The sequence below is a fragment of the Megalobrama amblycephala genome, linkage group LG2 (assembly GCF_018812025.1).
Source record: "Megalobrama amblycephala isolate DHTTF-2021 linkage group LG2, ASM1881202v1, whole genome shotgun sequence".
In the NCBI taxonomy this organism is placed as follows: domain Eukaryota; kingdom Metazoa; phylum Chordata; class Actinopteri; order Cypriniformes; family Xenocyprididae; genus Megalobrama; species Megalobrama amblycephala.
The window spans coordinates 5,970,220-5,988,865 of NC_063045.1; the positions used below are offsets into that span (position 1 = coordinate 5,970,220).

The window sequence follows — 18,646 nt, forward strand, 5'->3', positions numbered from 1 at the left end:
CTTTAAGAAACAAATAAGAAACAATACAGAGTCTATAAAACACGTCAAAACTCCATATCTGACACAACAAGCGCATCAGTGAGAACCAGTAGGCTACATCCATGAAATTTCCATGAAATAGTTTTAAAGGGGTGGTTTATTGCGATTTCACTTTTTTAAAACTTTTTTAGTGTGTAATGTTGCTGCTTGAGCATAAACAGCATCTGCAAAGTTACAGCTCTGAAAGTTCAATGCAAACGGAGATATTTTCTTTTAAAGTTATGGCAGTTTAATGCCTACAAAAACGACCAGTTTGGACTACAACAAGCTTCTTCACGGGTTGGTGACATCATAAACCCTGCAATTAACATAAACCCTGCCCGCGGGAACACGCAACAAAGTGGGTGAGGCCATGTCGCGCGGAATTATGAAAGCAGAAGAGTTGTCTACACTGGACGCGCACGGCACGACAGGATGCATCAAAAGATAATAGAACCCATTATAATCAGTGATATTTTCTTCACTGGATGCAGCATGGAAGACAGCTTCCAGAATCGACACGAGTTCAATGCTGGATTTGCACCAAAGCTATTGCTGAAAGATGAAGCAGTTCCCATTTTAAAAACAGAAGCTGCTGTTTATGGGCCCCTAACTGTATACGTTTTAATGTTTGTACATGTCTTTTAAATGTATTATGTTGCTATTTTTTGGTTGCATCAAGGACGTAAACAAAGACCAATGAGTTTTTGCTTCGCTAGCCAGTTAGCTAAATTCTATTGCATACTTCTCCAACAAATGCTAACAAACTTCTATGTTCATAGACAAACAGTTGTTCATGCTATAAATTAAACACTACTTTTACAAAAATGCTACTACTCAGTCATGTATTCAGCTACAGTAAAGCTTTAATCAGGATAAAACAAACAAACAAACAAACAAACAAACAGCAGTAACATTTACAAGTGACAGCATATCTAAACACTTTGACAAGTACAAACAATACCATTCATAAACGTCCTTTAAAAACAGTGCTTGCAGAGGTTCTGCTTGACCCCCTTCATCATTACTGCTATCTGGGTCTGATTCAGGCTCAATTTGATATGGCAATATAGACAACATTATTTACATTTTCACTGAAGCACACGTAACAACTAATGGTAAGGGGCATGGCGTTTCCGGGCGCTTCAGCGAATCACAATACACTGGGCCAGCTAACCAATCTGAGCACATTTTGTATTTCGGAGGGAATGGTATCATAGAATCAGGAAGTCAAACCAGCCGTTCAAATGACAATGGAAACAGTGATGTAGAATAAAGGGAAAATATATGAAAAATAAAGCATTTTTTTAAAAAAACGAAGCATTAAGACATGTTATACTGCACCCCATAAACACAATCAAGCCTAGAAAAAAAAAAAACACTGATCCACCCCTTTAAGTTACGTGTCACCTGGCCACAACCTAAAGATCTCAGCATAATGGCTGATAAATTATTTATTATCAACATTCACAAACCACTGTTAATTTAACATATAAGCAAGCACTGACAGTGGTACATGAATGATTTGGCATGGCAGAATGTGCGCAAAGAGCGCTACTTTTATAATCCCTAAATTCATCACGATCTCACAAAGCTACATTGACTGCACAATGAATCTTTAATAATGTCTACACTTTGTTATAATCAAAGGATTTGCCAGAAGGATAAGCATTCAGCACTGAACAAAAACTCCATCGTTTTGAGTGGACCAGGTCCGTGTATCTTTTGGTCATTCGTTTTTTGATTTAATAATGAAATCGGAAAATGAAAAACGGCACCTTTTTCGTTTTTCATTTTTTTTCAAACAAAACGAAAAACAAGAATTCGGCTTGATTTTTCGTTTTTCGTTCAGGGGTAGAAAATGAATAAACAACTTGAATATTTGATCTCAACATGTGGGCGGGAATGAAACGCCCCTTTCCGCTGATTGATCAACCAAACATTAAACTGTGCCGTCATCAGTTCTTCCGCTGTTCAGAGCAGCAGAATAATAGTCCTTCGCTGCGATGGATTTAACGCGTTTATTGCAACTATATAATCACTTTTAAATGTACATTTAATCTTAATCTCTATCTCTCAAACAGCCAGACTAACGAATGACTTGAGACACAAATCGAGGCAGAGCCTATAGACAAGGCTTTCTTCTGTGTGTCCATAAAAACGCGTGTTTAGCTCAGAAATATTATAATCATTATACTAGTTTATCTCAGAAATAACAATTTACTTCGCACCTGCACTCACAACTACCTAATAGCCAACACCTTTGACACACTGCCTGTTTTATTATTGCTGACCACCATCGTAGTTAATGTTCACAGCACATCTATTATAGTTCTAATATGATTTTTATTCAGTCAACAGATGGATATCATAATGCCATTATCTAATGTTTCAGTGATTGACTTTAGTGAAATATGAATTTGACATAACGATTTTACGGTGAACTTGTTTGAGTTATATGAATAAAACCCTGAAATAAGACTTTGTACAATAAACCAGAGATGAAAGGTTTTCATATTTAATGCCATCTACCAGTGTCAGAAATTAACTTATATGGGACAAATGATTTTCAGGGGTATTATTTTTTTTACCTTTATATATAATTTCTTTCCTAAACTTATTAAATATTTATGCTATCTATAATGTTAAATTCTTAAATGTAGTCAAATAAATTAGAATAATATGACAGGCTGTTATCAGTTAAATCAGTATCAGTCAACTGCATGATGCTTTCAGAGCTACTTACAGTAAATACATTTACACATTAATTACAACTGTATAATATAATGAGATTAATATTTTAAGCAACATTTTTATTCAGAAATATGAAATGACAAGATGAAATAATACTTGGATTATGAAAGTAATATCGCCACTAGGTGGCGGTAAGTCATTGTGTTATAGAAGGAGTCATTTATTAATTTGTCTATTCGTTCAAAGCGCTGATTCATACAGGAATAAAATCAAGTGGCTGCATGTCTATATTAATTGGTCACTGAATATCGTCAATGGGTTGTTCAAAGACTCTTATTCATTCAGGAATGAAACACTGTGTGCCTACTGCGAGTCAGTCACACAACGGTTCTGTGACTTTATTTGCTTTGGAAGTTTATTTGGCAGAGAAAATAACCGTTCTGTCTGCCATCTGTTAGCCGGCCAATACTTAATATTAATTAAATAATCTCAAATCTTCTTTACTTCTTTACACTCAATCGGGTTTGGGCCCATTTATTTTTGATCACAGTGCATACACACATACAAACTTTAAGTCCAAAAGTGCGCACATTTGTAGAAATGCACATTTACCTCATATTTCATTAGATAGAATAAGCCGGGCCGTACGCAGGGTTTCATAAACCGAGGTCAGAAAATGTAGTTTGCTAGGGGGGTACGGGGGCATGCTCCCCCGAAAATTTAGATTTCCCTGGTGTACATATGTGCATGTTTAAGACGTTTTTAAGGCCAACAAATTGGATAACAATTTAAAACCATGTCAACAAATACATGCATGCTCAGTTTTGAGGCAGCTTTAATCGCATGGTTGGTAATTTCATGACTTAGCTTACATCAGAACAACGACGGTCATTGCTCGTAGTTTCTTTTGCGCTTTATTTAAGCTATAATAAAGTAATTAAATGCAGCGCGCGCCGGCGCATTTGCGCATGCAATTCTTGAGTGTGCGCCTATCTCTGTGCTGTCGCGTGAGTCGCGCAGCGTTGCCACACAGATTTTGATAGGTGGTCAGCAATAATTAAACAGGCAGTGTGCAAAAGGTGTTGGCTATTAGGTAGTTGTGAGTGCAGGTGCGAAGTAAGTTGTTATTTCTGAGGTATAATGATTATAATAGCCTATTTCTGAGCTAAACACGCGTTTTTATGGACACACAGCCTTGTCTATAGGCTCTGCCTCGATTTGTGTCTCAAGTCATTCGTCTTATCTGGCTGTTTGAGAGATAAAGATAAAGAGATAGAGATTAAGATTAAATGTAAATTTAAAAGTGATTATATAGTTGCAATAAACGCATTAAGTCCATCGCAGCGAAGGACTGTTATTCTGCTGCTCTGGGGCGCGTTTCCCGAAGCGAACTATGGTCGCAAATTCCGTCGTTGCCATTAGAGTTCAATGGGACTTACGACCATGGTTCACCAACGATGCTTTCGGGAAACGCACCCCTGAACAGCGGAATAACTGATGACGGCACAGTTTAATGTTTGGTTGACCAATCAGCGGAAAGGGGCGTTTCATTCCCGCCCACATGTTGAGATCAAATATTCAAGTTGTTTGTTCATTTTCTACCCCTGAACGAAAAACGAAAAATTAAGACGAATTCTTGTTTTTCGTTTTGTTTGAAAAAAATGAAAAACAAAAAAGGTGCCGTTTTTCATTTTCCGAATTCATTATTAAATCAAAAAACGAATGACCAAAAGATACACGGACCAATAAGGTATGCTAAAGCAATATTTTTAATTAGAGTAATTTCGCGCTCTGTTGCGCGCAGATTCAATAAAGATGGAGAGGCAAGTGCGTGACATGGGACTGCGCTCCTGAGAGAATTCACCATGTTCGGAGAGTTTTATACTTATATTGTGTGCATCAATGCTGAATAGTAAGTGTTTCTATCTTCATCTGTTAGTTAATAATTAAGAAAATCATGTTGGTGTGTTATATTTTGATATGTATCGCTAATGTCTGACTGACATGATGCTAAGAGTTACTGTGGTAATCCCTTTGTTTATCTTCATTAATCTATGTGTATATTTACATGTTATGCCTCTAGTGCAGATATTATTTATATTGGGGATTATATATGATGCTTGGAATCTTTTGAGCAGTTATATTCAGTATAATCTGTTGCATGTGTATTATTGCCAGTAACGAATATGTACACGTGACACCCCCTAGCGGCAGTTCGTATGCTTCTGACTGTATTAATAGTGTGAATTTCACCTGTTACTGTTTAGTTATTGAAAATAATGTATATGGATATTTTTTTAATAATGCTGTTATTCATAATTGTTATTGGTTTGTTGCAGAACCACACACGTGTATATAAGTATACATATTGAAAGACTGTATGTCCATGCCTACTGCAACAGTTTATTAAACACCCTGAATTAATTTATTGGTCTGGTTCATGTGTTCTGACCGACACCCGGGAGTGATTGCCACACCACATGAGATCCAGCAATAGAACTCATATACAGTCCTTTTAAGTCTCCCCAACACAGGGGATTCCAGTTGTTTATGTTAAACCCTTTCACTCATCAACACAGCAGAAGTCTGTGTTGATGAGTGAAAGGATTTAATATAAGCAACTGCCTGTAAAGCATTTTTGTTTTCTATGTTGTTTTTACATAAAAAGAGCTAATTAAACAATAATAACTTGGATAATTGAAGACTCCATGTATGTCAGAATTGAATAATTGAATTGAATAATTACAGTGACACTGGATGAAGATCTCACTATTTGTAGTCTATTAATATATTAACAATGTAGTACAATATTAATATATTAACAGTGTATTACTGATTTATTAACTATTAATATATTAACAATGTGTTAGAGTGCTAGTAGATTGAGAATGATTTTTATTACTGTATACATATAAAGACTTATAAACCTTAATGACTTGTAATGACTTGAAATCATTTGTAACAAGAAAGTTACTCTACAACTCTACAAATGATACGTAACATATTTACAAGTGTTACAAGTGATGAATAGTTTACACTTTAAATTAGGTGATGCAAAAAGCTTTGTAAATGATTTATTCACACTTTTACACATCATCTATAACAGGTGTTGAACACTTTGTTGTTTGTATTGCAATGTAAGTGCTGACTGATAAGTGTATAGACATCTGTCTTCTCTGACATGCATGGAGCCCTCAAATGATGTGTACCTGCATGTGAGCTTCAGTGGACGGTAATCCAGTTCATGCTATCACTAGATCCCACAAACTCCACACAGAACACAAGTCTATGTTGACGAGTGAAAGGACTTAACCCTATTACACCTGTCAGCTGCAGATACCATTATGTACCAGCAGATTGCAGCCTCGTCCCTTACTGTCACCACAGACCTTGTTATTCCCGGACTCCATTACCCAGAACTCTCTGCTCATTAAGAGTTTATCAGTTTCAGTTGTGTCTTGTTTAAATCATGTAATTAACTCTGTCTATTTATACAACTCTAGGCTTTGTAGTATGAAGTCTTGTTTCATGTTACAGAGAGTTTTCTGAGCAGTCTTATTGTTCCTGGTTCTAATCTCCGCCTTGTCTTGGATTTCTTGTCTCGTCCACAGAGTTTTTTTTTTGTTTGTTTGGACTGATAACTTGTGCTTTGACCCTTTGCCTGGTTTTGGACTATGATTTTGGATTGTATTTTTTCATTAAACTGCATGTGGATTCTCACTCTCTGTGTTCAGTGCTGTCCTTTTGTAACAAACCCAATGGAATCCCTTGACTCTAAGCCATTTATTGTGTAAATATTTTTTACCCAACTGAAAACGAATACTATTCTTCTTAAAAATATTGCTTTAGTACCTGCATGTTTGTGCTTTTGAATACAGACCAGCTTACAATACATCAATAAATTATATACTGATCATTTACTGTTACATACAGAAGGGGACGGAGACACAGATATAGTAAATATACAGTTCTTGAACAACCAGAGATCGATGGCAGAGTGCAGGTGAGTGGAAGCAGGTTAAGTTTGTGACTGAAGATGATACTGGATCTGATACTTGTCTTTATCTTTCCCAGGGATTGTGGAAGCAGGCAGGCATGGAGCAGACGAGACACGATGACACTCACAGGAGACGAGGATACACTAGGAGTCACATGGAACGCTGAATATGGGTAAGTAGAAGTTAGCAGAGTCCTTGAGGTAAGCATAACAGGTAGGTATGCGTTAACGAGACCGGACAGTGACTGAATGCTCTGGAGTTTCTTTTATGCTGCTGTGGTGATGAGTGCTGATGTGTGTCAGGTGTGGCTAGTTAACACTCAGGAGAGGGAGTGCATTGTGTTTGGGTGAATGTAGAGCCTGGCATGTCCTGGAGGGAAGATGGCGTGGACTCTTGGAGACGGCACATTCCTGGCACCCTCGTACGTACCTCCTGACATCGGATGCCATGTTGGGCCACCAGAAGCGCTGTTTCAACAGCGAGAGGGTCTCATTGACCCCTGGATGGCCAGTGCCCAGTGAAGAGTGTGCGGAATGAATTAGTTGCTTGGGGAGCATTTCAGCGGACCAGGTAATGGGGCTGACAAACAGTTTCTCAGGGATGATGGGCTCTGGATCATCGGTGCTTTCTACAGGACTATGAATATGGGACAGAGCGTCGACCTTTACATTCTTTGACCCAGGATGATAGGAGATGGTCTGTCAGCACTGTGAATGGATGTTTAGCTCCCTCAAGCCAATGCCTCCACTCTTCAAGGGCGAGCTTGATGGCCAACAGCTCCCGGTTCCCGATGTCATAGTTGACCTCCGCCGGGTTGAGTTTGTGGGAGAAGAAGGCACATGGATGGAGTTTACAGGGATTCCCCTGCTGCTGGGATAACACCTTCTGTGGTTGAGGCGTCGACTTCAATGATGAAAGGGAGATCTGGATCTGGGTGGGCCAGGAGGGGAGCGGTTGTAAACGCGGTCTTCAGGGTGTTAAAGGCTTGTGTGGCGGCTGGAGTCCAGGACAGAGACTTGGGCTTGTTTCTGAGAATGCTTTTGAGTGGGCTGGTGATGGAGCTGTAACCTTGGATGAATCTGTGGTAGAAATTTGGAAAACCTAGGAACCTTTGTAACTCTTTCACGGATGTAGGAACGGGCAAGTCTTGGACAGCAGTTACCTTCCTCTCGTCCATGCGGACGCCACTATGGTCGATGTTATATCCTAAGAACTGCACTGAGGGCTGATGGAAACTGCATTTTTAGGCTTTGAGGTAGAGTTGAAAGTCTCTCAAGCGTTGGAGGACCTCCGCAACGTGGTGGCGATGGTAGGCCATGCTCCGGGAGTAAATCAAAATATCGTCTATGTAGACCAGGACTGATTTGTGCAGGAACTCCCGGAGCACCTCATGCATGAAGTCCTGGAATACGAAGGGGGCGTTGACAAGTCCATACAGCATTACCAGGTACTCACAGTGGCCGGTAGGGGTCACGAAGGCTGTCTTCCACTTGTTCCCCTCACGTATCCGGATGAGGTTATATGCGCTGCGGAGGTCCAACTTGGTGAACACAGTGGCCCCGCGTAGATGTTCCAGCACTGATGGGATGAGACGGGGTGGATAGCGGAATTTAATGGTGATTTTTTCAAAGCTCTGTAGTTGATGCAGGGCCGCAAGCCTCCGTCCTTCTTCGCCATGAAGAAAAAGCTTGAAGCAGCAGGGGAAGTAGATGGGCATATGTAGCCTTGTGACAGAGTTTCGTTTATGTACTCCTCCATGGCCTTCTCCTCCGGGAGGGAAAGGGAGTAGATTTTCCCTCTGGGCACTGGCTCACCGGGGATGAGGTTGATTGCGCAGTCCCATGGCCGATGGGGAGGCAGCTTGGAGGCTTCTTTTGGACAGAAGACATCGCTGAAGTGGGAGTAACATGCAGGGATGTCCGTAGAACGTTTCTCGAGTGAACTTTCCACAGAAGTAGCGTAGACTTGGATTTTCTCAGAGCTTAGAAGACTTGACACAGGAAACTCGGAAGTAGAGACTTGAGTTTCTTTGGAACTTGGACGACTTGGAGCAGGAAACTTAGGAACAGAAACTCGGGGCTTCTTGGAACTTGGACGACTTGGAGCAGGAAACTCAGGAGCAGAGACTTGGATTTCTTTGGAACTTGGACGACTTGGAATCGGGAACTCAGGGAAACAGTCAGGAAAGCATTGGTTACCCCACTTCAGGATCTCTCCTGTCCTCCAGGAGATAATGGGATCATGCTGCTCAAGCCAGGGGCACCCTAGAATCACGTCAGCCGTTGATTCCTCCAGAACCAGCAGATGAATCTCCTCCGTGTGGAGGATACCGATTTGGAGGTGAAGAGGTCCAACACAGTGAGGAACTTGGCGGAGTGATTTTCCAGTTACCGAGTGGATCTGGTAAACTTTCGGCATAGCAGTAGTTTTGAGCTGGAGCTGGCGACAGAAGGTACTGGAGATGAAGTTTCCAGCTGACCCAGAATTGAGGAGGGCATTGACTGGAAGACAGAAATCAGCAGCAATAAGGGTTACAACAATAGTGAGTGGTTTCATCTTATTCAACGTAGGCATGATAACACTCACCATGGGTCGTACTGGACGAGTGGGGCATTCAGAGATATAATGCCCAGCACGGCCACAGTAAAGACAGAGATTCTGGGTCAGCCTCCTCTGTCGCTCAGCAGATGAAAGATGTGAGTGTTCTATTTGCATGGGTTCGGTGGCTGGTTCTGGCTGGCTGACGGATTCTGGCTGGCGGAGGATGGGTGGAAATAAGGATGGCTGGCCCTGGTGCTCTTCGAGACATAGCTGCATATGAGTGGTGAATCTAATGGATAGCTGTATGAATTTCTCGAGCCTGATGGGGTCCTCGTATGCAGCGAGATGCATCCGCACACATGGATCGAGGCCTTGACAATAGGTGGTGATAAGGGCTTGTTCGTTCCAACCACTTGCTGCAGCCAGGGTACGGAACTGAATGGCATAATCAGACACAGACATGAGACCTTGTTTCAATTTGCATAATCTCTCACCGATGGATGAATCCCAGGCTGGTTTCCCAAAAACTTCCTTGAAGTGGGAAATGAAACTTGATAGTGATTTAACGACCGGATTTTTCTGTGTCCAAAGTGGTTCAGCCCAGCGGAGAGCTCTTCCTTCCAGTTGAGAGATGATGAAAGCCACCTTTGCGCTGTCGTCGGGATACAAGTGCGGTTGCCACCAGCAAACACTGCAGGATGAATCCATTGCAGTCCTCCGCCAGGCCAGTGAAGGGCGCCGGTTTGGCCATGGGACTGGCGATCGCAGATGGCGAAGGAGATGCAGCGGTGAATGCGGAAGTGGTCGCTGAAGGTGCTGGTGTGGAAGTGCTGGTGAGCGTGCGACGAAGCACATCAACGAGGTCTTGAAAGGGATCTGGATGACTCATGATTGTTCTGACGGTGTTGGTCCAGGCTTCTGTTACGTACAGAAGGGGACGGAGACACAGGTATAGTTAATATACAGTTTACTGAACAACCAGAGATCGATGGCAGAGCGCAGGTGAGTGGAAGCAGGTTAAGTTTGCGACTGAAGATGATACTGGATCTGATACTTGTCTTTATCTTTCCCAGGGATCATGGAAGCAGGCAGGCATGGAGCAGACAAGACACGATGACACTCACAGGAGACGAGGAGACACTAGGAGTCACATGGAACGCTGGATACGGGTAAGTAGAAGTTAGCAGAGTCCTTGAGGTAAGCATAACAGGTAGGTGTGCGTTAACGAGACCGGACAGTGACTGAATGCTCTGGAGTGTCTTTTATGCTGCTGTGGTGATGAGTGCTGATGCGTGTCAGGTGTGGCTAGTTAATACTCAGGAGAGGGAGTGCATTGTGATTGGGTGAGTGTAGAGCCTGGCGTGTCTGTGACATTTACTAATGGTTTGATCATTTGTTCATGATTAACCATTGTACCACCGTAGTCTTTCTTCAAAAAGTGACATTGATAACTACTGGCCTGGCATGCATAATACAGCGGATCTGTGTGAACGGGCATCTTTTTGATAACATTGCCATCTGTACAAAGAAAAAACCTTTCCGTTTTTAGTACATGAGTGCTGGGTAAACGTACCCTAAGAATGACCAATACTTCTACATAATTTATTCATTTTAGTTAATGTTAATTTCAACATTTACTAATACATTATTAAAATAAAAAGTTGTATTTGTTAACATTAATGCACTGTGAACTAACATGAACAAACAATAAACGGCTGTATTGTTATTGACTAACATTAACAAAGAATAATAAATACTGCAACAAATGTATTGCTCATTGTTAGATAATGTTAGTTAATGAGACCTTATTGTAAAGTGCTTCCAAAACAATTTTGACAAATATTTAAGTGATTTATAAGTGATTAATAATATATCAATAATAACTTATTAACCATCTACTAATGATCTGTTTGATTATTTCATGATTTACTAATTATTTTTAACTCCTTAGCATTCCTGTGAAATTAAACTAAAACGCCTAAAAAGTCATACCCAAAGTAAATTGCATGCTATTCTTGAACCATTTGGAGTATAGGCATGGTTTTGGTCTCTTTTGAAAGGTATATATACCACGGGTGGTACAGTAGAACACTAACAGGTTGTGATAACTTACAATGCATTTGTAAATCGTTAGCATAACACTTATTAATCAATTTACGAACGTATAGTCATGTTTTGTAAATGATTAGTTCATCATTAACTACAAACTTATAAATTACCTAAAACTGAACATTATTATAAAGTGTTACTGATATATGCATAAACACTGATTTTTTAATTTATATATATATTTTTTTTCCAAATTCTGATGAAGATTATGGACCACACAGGGGACAAAATATCTGAGTGATATATTGTGGTACACAGAAGTGGAATGATATAAATGTGGAGGATAGTAAGGATTGTAAGTCCTGAAAGGAGAATAAAACTGAAACAAATAAATGATACATGGTCTCATTCTTTTTGTATGACAACAGATTAGGGATGCACTGATATTAAAATTTTGGCAGATAATTCTTTCTAAAAAAATTATTTTTAAATTTAAATTTTACACTCTTATGTTTTTTTTTTGTTTTGTTTTTTTATCTATTGCCTTAGAAATAAATAAAATAATGCCTAAATAATGCAAACAAGTCATTGGACAACATTACTTGCATATAAAGAATCACAATGGATGTGCCATGGATAAACAAAATGAAATAGCCCCCACACGGACACTAATTAAATGATTTTAATTAAACCATATTGTTGATGAAAATGAAAGATAAAAGCGCTAGTTATTATTAAAAATAATAACTAGCTGAATAAATACAGAAGAGCTGAATAAATACAGAGAAATTGAAATGCTTTGTTAGGGAGTTAATTAACTCAACGAAACCTATATGAGATTAATCAGATATTTATGCAACAAACATAATATTACAACTTTTATCTGCACAAAATGAGGCAAATTCACAAGTGAGCTTGAACTAAGCTACTTGCTAGTCAAGGGATTCTATTAAGACCAGTTTCATGACAATAGGCTAAATTAATCAAAAGCTATTAGCATTTTTTTTTTAATTTAATTATAACTTTTGACCACAATGTGGCGCTGTCTTGAAACTTTGAGTATCTTTAGGGCATGGTGCCGATGGCACATACCGAGTTTCGTAATGATATACCAATGCGTTCGTAAACTATAGCAATTTATATCACAATACTGTATTGTAGTTAGTGGCAATTTCATGTTTTGTTCAATTATAGCGCCACCAAGTGACACAATACTACCATTTTATGTGTCCTCAGAGTGCATCCATACGTAAGTGTGTCAAATTTGGTGAAAATACCTCATTTTGTTTATGAGTTTAAGGGCCAGAAATGTTATCAGTCTAAATAATTTTTACTTTGTTTATTTAGTTTTTCTCTTTCAGGGTTGCTGCACATTTTTAAAGTCAAATTTAAGGTTTTTTAAGACCTGAAGAAATAAAAATTAATACTAGCATAGTAGCCTATACATTATCGCTGTTACCAGTCAAATTAAATCATTATCAACAAAATCCAACTTTGCAATACAGAGGTGACACAGAATGAGAAGTGGCATTAATATATTTACACAGCATTTACAATTTGTCTACATAAACTTAATTTAATATTTAAATATTTAAATTATTTTTTCTAATTTTAACTTTTAAATTAAAATGTCCTTTAAATATGAAACTAAACTAAACCGCCAGTAGGTGGCAGCAAGTCACTGTCTTAATGAGTGAGTCAACTGATTTGTTCAAATGACTGTTTCATTCAGGAACGAAGCTTCGGATTCATTCATTCTAAACGCGGGTGCAGTCAGTATAACAAAAACATTTATGTTGCACGGGGACTCTGTTCAGCTGTTCATCATTTTTAAAATTTCGTTGGCGAAATAAAGGGGAAAAAAACAATATTAAAAATACTGTGTCTAAAATGTAACTCACATTGTTCATTTATCAATAAGTTGAAGGAACATTGCATTCGTGCTTATTTGGGGAAAACGGCACTTTTGCTCGTGTGCTATTGTAAAACAACTACATCTTATAATATAATATAATGACAAAAAATTGTCGGGGCAAAAAATGCCCGTGTATCTTGAATTTTGAGGGCATATAACTGCATGCATAACTACATCACGCTGAATAAGATGAGTAAAGAAAACGCGGTACTTAAAATAATCACCCTTTATATTAAATATATGAACACCGAAAATCGCTGTTAACAATATAACATTTTCCATTCCATGACTAGTAAAATAATCACAACTTACTCTGTAAAATGGAGTAATCTGCAGGGTGATGGACACGGAGGTGGGTAAAAAGGTTGGTGGTGTTGCCACCCTTCGCACTGACTGTGCAAATCCTGCGGATTGGGCTGTCTAAGGAGCCGAAAAACTCCCATACTGTCGAGCTTATTTACTTTTTTCGGGTGTGGACAGAGCCTCTTACTCTCCCGCTCGGAAAAGCTGCGCACTGCATCTTCTTCTTGTTTGACAGGTGTCAGCGTTAAGGTGCAATACTGCCACCTGAGAGCTCAACCAGGTACTGGTGCTGGAGTATTTACATGTCATGATATCATAAGCGTCCTATTCATTTTAAATATTGTGGTTATCGCCAATACCGCATCAGCTCTGCTTATTTGCGACCCAACGCTAAATTGCACTGCTCTTGTTAGATTGTGTTGGTCATTATGTAAATCAGGGGTCTTCAACGTTTTTCAGGGCACGGACCCCTTAGGCGACAGAAGACATGGAGCGAGGACCCCCGATATAAAATGTGTCAAACAGAGGTACATATTAAGCACTGATATTAGTAGAAACTAACCATATAATGATTAGAATAAGTTAGATCAGAACTATACACATTATTGTTGTTGCACAGGCATCACTATATTACTTTCATAAATTGACATTTAGCCTGTAAGGATGGATTTCACCAAGACTGAATTCAAGATTCCTATCCTGTAATAAAACAATAAAACTCTAATCTGAAGAGAGGATCTGCGAGAAGGAGCACAGGACAACACCTGGCTCAACCTCCTCTCTTCCACCCCATGTTGAGTTTCTGACTCCTCACACCCTCTCCTTCCCCTCAGGCCATGCAAACCTCACAAATCTACTATCTTAGTTGTTTTAAGTGACATCAATGTAAATACTTCTGGTGCGACTGGTAAGATGGTTTCACTCCCACATCAATAGAACAGACAAGAATAAAGAAAACAAAAACTATTCTCCTGGTGTGGGAGATGCCCCAATAAAGATCTTTATTAACCATTTGTTTGATCCCCAAACCAGGCGTGTGACCCTTTGGGGGACGAGAAAAGGTCCAACAAAAGCTGCATAAATATTTGGGTGCTAAATGTTTACTGTCCTTTTGTTAAGACTTGGGTATTTAAAGGGACTTGGCAAAACATTCAAGGAAGAATCTGCATTCAGAACTTCCCGCACAATTGCTGTGTGTATCTCTCTATTTGCCAGGTATGCTGACTCTTTGAAATTCTTTTTAATATCTTGTAATGTATTCTTTTTGATTCTTTTAATTGATGTTTTATCCTGCCTGGCAAAAACAATAAATGTTAATCTTGATTTATCTTGGATTCCTCTAAAATAATTACGACTAGATTATTGGAGTCCGTCATTTCCGTAAATCTGCGTCAGGACAGGTCAAACTAGAGAGCCCCATGAAAGGAGCATGTAGCACATCATAGGACTTTTTGATTTTGTCTGTTATTGAATTAGCAAGTTGCAGTATCGTGACTAAGAAAACTATATTTTTTTTATGAACAAGCATGTGGCGGTTTGACTCAAATGCATTAGTAAACTCTGCACCCTCTGACTAAGAATCATAAACTGGCGAATTTATGTCTGTGAAAACGCAGTTGGCCGATGCAAAATTCTCTAAGTGATGATAGGTCCATAATGAACGAATAATTGAAAATTATGAGATCCAGATTAATCAAAGATCTAAATTAAAGCACAGCTAATCTTATGATCAGCTGTTACATCAGAAAATTGTGAAACTAAGTCATTTATAAATGGATCCATATTAAATTATTCACGAAGTCAGAATTGAATTAGAAATCAAAGTTGTATTAAATTAAGATGATTTTTACAGAAGTGCCAGAGGACTTACACGCGAAATACCTTCGACCACTAGATGCCGTCGTTGGGCTAGTGGGTGGAACCTTACAAGCCTATGCATCAAATTAACACGTTGCAATAAAAATGCAACAAACGTTGCAATAAAAATCACAATTCATTAGCTGTTTGTAATTGTTGTAAATTATTTTAATGGATTTGCAGAGTCATACACTTTAATCTTACAGATGGACATTTTTTTAATTTTTTTACTTTTTAATTTTTCTGTGAGATGGACAAATAAAAATCAGATCACTGAATATCTGAAATTAGTGCAGATTCTCTAGTAAAGTGCAGATGTAATGTGTATTGCACCACTCCACCATAACAAGAATAATATACAGTGGGACATTTAAGATTACTTACAAGTCATTATCTTAGCAAATAACTGGAATGGAATTTAAAAATTATATTGATACGAATATTTTTTTAGTAATAGTCTGCATTTAAATTGCGCACATCAATTCTGACATGCCATATTTTTGTCCTGTGCTAGTTTGAACTAGGCCTGTGCAATTTTGATAGTGAATCACGCATTTATATGTACATGTCACTTCTGAAACTTTGTAGCATCTAACTGGCCATCTGTCCTCTTCAAGTTGCATGAAAAATAATACTTTTATTCAATGGACTATAGCTATATATCACAGAAAAAGCGCCAAAGACCGCTCCCCTCTTAGTATACTTTGATAGACACGCGGACGCGACTGCGCGCGAGACGCGGAAAGTGAAGAATACCCGGGGCTTTAGAAAGCTGTCATTCATTTCAGTTTGCGATCTCACAACATTACCTTAAAATCAATAAAGTTCTCTACACTGCACAACAAATATCTTACTTACATCGTGTCTTTGTTTCTTAATGAGAGGATTCAGTGAGCACAACTCAGCAAACTCCAGCATTTCCAAGCAGTGAGTGGATTATAACTTAAACACTCCTGATTGGCCAACATTGCGTTCAAGACGTCAACAAACTTGTATGTGATTGGCTACTATTTCTCACCGCTGCAAAAATATGCTGTAAATCGGACCATTTCCCGTTTTCGAGAGCGCAAACTCAAAATGCAGTGTTGCATATTATAATATTACAGTTTCAGCTGAGGGTGTTCTCGCTTGTTTCAGGGTGCTTATATTGTAATTAGACTTTGTAATTTTTTTTTTACCCATACTAATTTTTTTAACAAAAATGCTGATCAAACGTTGATTAACGGACCCATACCGAGTTTCGTAATGATACACTAATACGTTAATAAAATACAGCATTTTATTAATGTGGTATGGTCAGAGTGAGGTAACAATGACACTCGCTTAGGATATGACTCCCGTGAAAATAAGTCAGCTAGATCAAGTTATAAGCATATGAAAAAAAAAACACTAGGTGGCGCTGGTTTGAAACTTCTCAGGCTCCTTCAGGGCCTTGTGCTGATGACCCATACCAAGTTTGGTAACAATACGCTAATGCATTCATAAAATACAGCATTTTACTACAAAATTCAAAGTGGCCAATGCCCAAAATGGCCAATATGGAAATATTGGATATCATTGGACTCAGCATGCTGCCCCGAATCTAATGAGACCACTTTTATTTTTTTTTTATTGATGTTCCTGTTTATGTAACCTGTTTAGAAGTTTTAAGCAAAATTAGCCATTTTTTCATATCTCCGGACCAGTAGGTGGCGCTGCACGAAAAGCAGCATGTAGCCTCAGGTCATGCTTGTGATGACATGCACCAATGCCTTGTCCAAATACCCACATTTGTGGTCTTGGCCACTTGAGAGCACGCGACCTGTGTCCCATGTCTTAAAAAAAGTGCAGTGCCCTTAACACTCTGGGGTCGGCAGTCACGCCGGCGTGACCACCGCGTTTTTTTTCTAACCAGTGTGAAAGAGACTCAAAATACTCCGTCAATGTTGCACATACAATTAAGAGCTATACACCATTTTAATCTGTGGAATATCTTCTTTTATTTGTGTACACTCAGAGTAAAAACAAAATGTTGTGCTTTTTGTAAAATAAAGAAAACTAACATGATGCGTGATCTCTCGTCTCCCTCTGAACGAAGTCCAATCTGATAGTTCTCAGAAAATAAACTGTAACTTAGTGAATACTAATCACAAAAAAAATGAGACTTCTGTCTAAAAAAACATTGAAATGTCAGGTTTTAAATCGTGTAAGTCAAATCGAAAACAAAAATTCTGTGTTTATGTAATCTGTATGAAAAGAGAGCCATGTCAGATGCCGGTGATTCAGCTCATTATCCGCTAATGCGGCCACGCCCACGGAGCCAGCGCTATTCAGAGGCAAATTCAGAGGCAATGCATGCATTCATCGTCTCAATCGTGTATTTATTGTCTTGAAAAGTGTTTATCTGGATGTTAAAGCCATGGTTAGCAAGCTCTAGAAGACATGCAGTTAGTTCCTGGTTCTTCTTCTTCTTTATATGGATTTGTGGACTAAAAGTGTACAGAGCGCCCTCCGGCTGCAAGTATGAATTGAAAACAGTATCCAGCGTTCATAGTGAAGACAATAAATATTGAATAAATATTACTCCTCTGTATAGAAAATTGACAGACATATGAGAATCCATCAATATTTCTCCAAATGCGCATGCTTTTAAGCTAAAAGCCTATATGAAATGCCATAGAGGTAACATAACTGTTCAGACACTTTGCATCACAGAAATGCATTACATTTTAAAGAATATAATAGAATACCATTATTTTAAATTGTAATTGTAATTTCACAGTATTGCAGTTTTTTCTGTATGTTTGATTTACACCATGAGCTGAGACATGATTTTTTCACAGCCTACCTGACTGAAAGAGCTCATTATTTATGCAGGACATTAGAGCTCTTTATGCGATTCTTTTGTCTTCTCAGGTGAGAATCACCCATTATTCATGATGATTCACGCCTCCTACTGTGTTTCTTGACCAAAGATGTTTTAGAAAATTTAAATCTCTCTATTGTTTTATATGAACAAGTAGGCAGCATAATTTTTACCTCATTTTGAAGCAAAAACTCTAGTCTACAACCTCCAATACCCAGAAGTCTTGTGAACACAAATTTAATATATATTTTTTGGCTTTATTTCAGTGACTTAAGTTTTTTGTTTTTTCAATAACCATGCATAAACGTTATTCCTTCAAAAATACAAACATGTACATACATGTTCCTCACATATTATTGTAGCCTAGTTTGTGCTGAATACACAGTTAATAGCTGTGTCAATCAATTATGAATCAATTATGAAACA

General features: G+C 38.6%; 2 protein-coding genes across 3 annotated transcripts in view; both read right to left on the reverse strand.

Annotated features, from left to right (window-relative positions):
- LOC125263293 (band 4.1-like protein 1) overlaps nucleotides 1–16,653 on the reverse strand; it is a 134,003-nt gene extending 117,350 nt beyond the window's left edge. The window contains exon 1 of the mRNA XM_048182304.1: nucleotides 16,234–16,653. The gene's annotated coding sequence lies outside the window, so the exon portion shown is untranslated. The remainder of the gene's footprint in view (nucleotides 1–16,233) is intronic.
- The window catches only part of LOC125263285, a 1,003,076-nt gene that overhangs the window by 280,904 nt on the left and 703,526 nt on the right, over nucleotides 1–18,646 (reverse strand). The window lies entirely within an intron of this gene.